Here is a 5,000-nt window from a genome sequence, read left to right as displayed (position 1 = left end):
TCAATGTCTGATGGATAGCTGACTTAACATTTATATTGTGGCGAATTCTGATATCGTATTTTGTCTTCGTATGTAATTCCGGATACACTGAATCAGTAATTCTAAGAATCTTCCTCAAGTAAACTTCTTTTTCTTCCTAAAGTGGGAAAAAATCGACTTTGTGTAATATCACAATTCCACATTTTTGCTCTAATCCGGATTTTAGACGACGGAAGATAACTACTTTTCCCCGCGTTGAAATCTCCTTCGGAAAAGCCTTCGCATCGCCAACGTAAATCCACGCGCAGGTGAGAGCGATCAGAACAAACACACTTTTGCGATAAACCGTCGCTCTTTTCTTACCTCTTCGACCTTGGGCTAGGCACTGGCACTTCTGCTCTTCGCGGACACTTGCACTGTCTCACAATTTTATAGAGTCACTTGTCAGCGGCACGGCGAGAGAGAGAGAGAACCACACAGAAGAAGTTCCACAGAAGTTCCACAGCGGTTTACACAGTGGCTTTGCTTGGAGCGGTGTGCCTGCCTTAATGTTCCGTCCACTGCGGCACTGCACACTCAACTGAAGATTCCCTGCCCCGGTCTGGTCCTCATAACGTCTTCGCGGACGCCCCCCCCAACCCCACCCCACGGCACACCTTCTGAAGGGGGGGCTGGAGACCTGACGGAGGGGGGGAGCCAGACGAAACGCCGTGGCTCCTCCCCCTTCTCCGGCAGACGGCGGGGCAACAAGGGCACAAGGCCTCAGGTACTCCCATAGCGCCGGCGACACTTCCATGCCCTTTCTCCCCGGAGGCGGTCACTACCTGGGCCTGATCGCCATTCGCCAGAAGGGTGTTTTGCCGTTCAGTTTTGCGGCATTTCGACCTCTACCGGGATCGCAGGGAGCCCTAACCCCTCCGACCGTCCATAAGATCGCTTTCGCGTTCGCTTATCGGGGATTTCCGCCCATAGGAGCGCGAGTGAAGAAGATCCCAGAGAACTCCCAATGCCGCGGAGGTTGGTGCGTGTGCGGCTACCGATCCAGATATCCCGCAAGGCTCAAATCGCTATCTCCTACCACACGCATGTCAACCCTACAACCACGCTCGTTATAGCACGGGACAACACCTGTTCTAAGGGCGAGTTTCCCATTGAAGGAGGCGTCGGCGTGCACCTTACGAGCAGCGGTCGGTGTCACGAGCGGGCCGTTCACCCCGAAGGAGGAAGCTAGCGGTAGAAAGGACGACCGAAGGGCTGAGTTGCCGCGCGGGATTTAAAACGAAATCACGAATGAAGTCTCTTTTATTAATCATTCATCTATTTCCGTCTATCACAATAGCCATGGTGAGAATATTATAACCCAACTCATGAGAAGCAAATAGACTGCATTCGATGAAGTAATAACAGTGAAAATAAAATAAATAAAAGAGACAAACAGGCAACCGAGCTACGGTTTCGACCATCTTCCGAGTCCGGCACTTGGCAGTGTCGGCTGGACCTCAAGCCAGTACAGACGTGGGTTCTACGATCTCCGAGCCTTCGAATCTCTATAAGAGAACTAAAAGGAAAGGGAAGCCCAGGACCTGAAGAAGGAAAAGGGATATTTCGAACACAGTTCTGAGATTCAGGATTTACTTCACGTCTAACTCAAACATTCAGAACATGTAAATTACCCCGTAGCCATAACCGAATCGCTAAAATCCCTGTACAAGAAGAATCTAAAAAAAAAAGAAAAGAAATAAGAAAACAAATCATTTAATAATCATCCAATCTTGCTTTCATATTTCCCTTCCCTTCCCTTCCCTTCTCTCCCCTTCCCTCCCCTCCCCTCCCCTCTCCTCCCCTCCCCTCCCCTCCCCTTCCCACCTCCCCCACCCACCCCACCCCCGCCCACCCCGAACAGCAAACAAGCAAAGCCGCCCCTTCCGACTCCTTCCCTCCCGTGGGCGGCCTGGGACAATGTCAAGGCCGCCCCGCCCGGAAAGGACAAGGCCAAGGAGAATCTAACGGGGGCGTGGGCGTGGGCGCCTTCCGGTTCTCTGGTTCAATGGGCGAGGCGGGGGTAGGGGGGGTAGGGCGGAAGGGCGATGGGGGTGTGGAAGGGCGGGAGGGGGGTGGGGAGGAAGGGGTGATTGGGGGTGGGTGGAGAGAGGGGGGGTACTGGGTGGGTGGAGGGGGGGGGTACTGGGTGGGGACAGGCAGGTTGGTGAAGAGGGGGGGTTTAGGATAGGTGGGTGGGTGGGTGGGGGTGGGGGTTGTAAATGCGTTATTGGGTTAAAGATTGAAGAGGGTGGGTTTAGAGGTGGGCAAGTGGGTGCATAGGTGGGTTGGCGGTTGGGTTTATCATCACCTTCACTATTATTATTATTATTATTATTATTATTATTATTATTATTATTATTATTACCTTTTCTATTATTATCATTATTATTATTGTTATCATTTTTATTATTATTATCATTTTTATTATTATTATTATCATTCTTATTACTATTATTATCATTAATATTATTATTTCTTAGGTTACAAAAATGGATTTAGAGAGGACCAACGGGCGTGCGGCTTCTCGTGGGCGTGTTAGAGTGCGATGAAGACGGTACAGGTGGGTGAGTGGGCGGCGGGGGAGGGGGGGGTCGTGTCGGGTGGGCGGGAGTGTGGGCGTGATAAAGGAAGGCTTGCGAATTGTCACTCACATATACATACATACATGTGTGTGTATGTACGTGTGTGTGTGTGTATGTTTGTGTGTTTGTGTGCGATTATGTGTGTATGTATATATATGCATACATATGTGTGTATATAAGTTGTATATCCACACTCAGATGCACAACGACAGGAATCCATCTACACACCCCTCCCCCCCCTCATTCACCCCTCCCCCAAACCCCAAGTCTCCATCTAACGTCACGAGAAATAAAAAATAGAAAAAAATATATAATGAAATCAGAATAATAAAAAGGTAATTGACACGAAATTCGCACCTAAATAGAACACTTGGCAACCCCCGAGATGCGCGAGCCTAAAGCTATAATATTCTCAACGTAATGTATAATAAAAGTATTATTAACTTCCTTTTTCCCTTTTCACTGTAACGGAGCTTCCAGTAGCTGTTTAGTTCTTAATATAGGAATCTGTAATAAGGAAGAACAACATATGTAAAAAGAATAAAAAGAAAAAAACAACAAAAGCTGTATGTCGTTTTGTAATCCGTGAAATAAAATTGTTGAAAAATCGTTTATGTTTCGTCTGAGTGATAAACGTATTTGCATGAACCCCAAGGCAGGCTAAAGGGGGGGGGGAAGGGGCAAGGGGGGTTAGTTCATTGGTATGTTGATGTTTTCGTTTAATCTTTGTTGAATTTCTGATTTGTGTTTTTATGTATCTATGTATTTTTTTTTTCTTTTTATCCTCTGTTCATTGTTTTACTTATACTAACTTATGCTTGCGGGTATATTGTATACGAACTTGGGTATAGTATTGCAAAATAAGGAAGAGAAATACAAAATTAAAAACCATTCATTTTCTTAATTTTTATACACACACTCTCTCTTTCTTCCTATCTTTCTCTTTCTCTCTCTCTCTCCCTCTCTTTTTCTCTCTCTCCCTCTTTCTTTTTTTCTCTCTCGTCTTTTTTTCTCTCTCTATCCTTCCCTCCCCCCTCTCTCTCTTTCCTTCCCTCCCTCTCTCTCTCTCTCTCTCGTTCTCTCTCTCTCTCCCCATCCCTCTCCCTCCCTCCCAATCTTCCCCCCATAAAACAATTTAAACGCCAATGAATTGTTAACGAAACAGACGCAAAAACGCCCACAGTTAACGAGACAATAAACGGGAATTGAGACGGAGGAAAAAGGCAAACGAGGGAAGGGCCGATTGCGTCATTTTTCCCTCTTTCTCGGCCGTTGGGGAGGAACTGCACTTCCGGGAAGGTAGGTCTGTTTGCCCCTCTCTGCTCTCCTCTTTTAATGGCTCTTTTTTTCTGTTTTTCGATGTCTAAATGTGTTTGTTTGTCTGTCTCCGTCTCTGTTTCTCTGTCTCTGTCTCTTTCTCTTTCTCTTTTTCTTTCTCTTTCTCTTTCTCTTTCTCTGTCTCTGCCTCTGTCTCTGTCTCTGTCTGTGTCTCTGTCTCTGTCTCTCTCTCTCTCTCTCTCTCTCTCTCTCTCTCTCTCTCTCTCTCTCTCTCTCTCTCTCTCTCTCTCTCTACCTATCTCTCTCTCTCTCTCTCACATTTAATATATTTTCCTTAAAGACACAATAACCGCAAATGACTACCAAAAAGGGAAAGAAAAGAAAAGAATAAAAAGAAGACAAATAAAAAGGAAAGGGGAAAAAATAGCCGTCAAAAAATAATTTTCAAATTTCCCGCCAAAAAAAAGCAACAATTACTTAAAAACAAATGAGCGTCGATATGCGCATCGCCTCCGCTTCCTAACATCTTCAACAGGTTCCATGCTCTCATTCTTTACGCTAAAAGGACATAATAACGACGATGAACAAAGCGCGGAGAAGGAACTGGATAAAGAAAGAGAAGAAGAAGAAAAAAACAGTTAATATTGCTGCCAATTATGGGAATTCCGGCGTACACATGGAGCATGACTCACTCTTTTCGTGAAGGAATCAACGGCCTCGACCTTCCGAGAGGGGGCGGGGCTTAAACGGTGACGTCATTGCGGCTGAGCGGCTGTGATTGGTCCGCGGCGAACGGAGAGGAATCTCTTATCCTTATTATTATTATTTTTGTTATTATCATTATTATTGTTATTATTATTATTATCATCATCATTTACTTTTTGATTCGCTATTGTTATTGTTATTATTATTATTGTTATTATTCTTTTATTATTATTATTATTATTGTTGTTGTTGCTTTTATCATTATTATTATTATTATTCTTGCTATTGCTGTTATTATTGTTATTGTTATAATTGACATTGTTGTTATTGTCATTATCATTACTATTATACATATCCTATCATCATTATTATTTATATTATCTTTATCATTTTCATCATTATGATTATTATCAT

The 5,000-nt window shown here is 44.5% G+C and overlaps 1 protein-coding gene across 1 annotated transcript in view; it reads right to left on the bottom strand.

Moving 5' to 3' along the window:
* LOC113817859 (uncharacterized) overlaps window positions 1-547 on the bottom strand; it is a 31,407-nt gene extending 30,860 nt beyond the window's left edge. The window contains exon 1 of the mRNA XM_070130964.1: window positions 343-547. The gene's annotated coding sequence lies outside the window, so the exon portion shown is untranslated. The remainder of the gene's footprint in view (window positions 1-342) is intronic.
* Between the last annotated feature and the right edge of the window lie 4,453 nt (window positions 548-5,000).

This window comes from Penaeus vannamei, chromosome 16 (genome assembly GCF_042767895.1).
Source record: "Penaeus vannamei isolate JL-2024 chromosome 16, ASM4276789v1, whole genome shotgun sequence".
NCBI classification, from domain to species: domain Eukaryota; kingdom Metazoa; phylum Arthropoda; class Malacostraca; order Decapoda; family Penaeidae; genus Penaeus; species Penaeus vannamei.
Note: the sequence above shows the minus strand (reverse complement) of the source record. Positions and strands in the feature narration are given on the sequence as shown.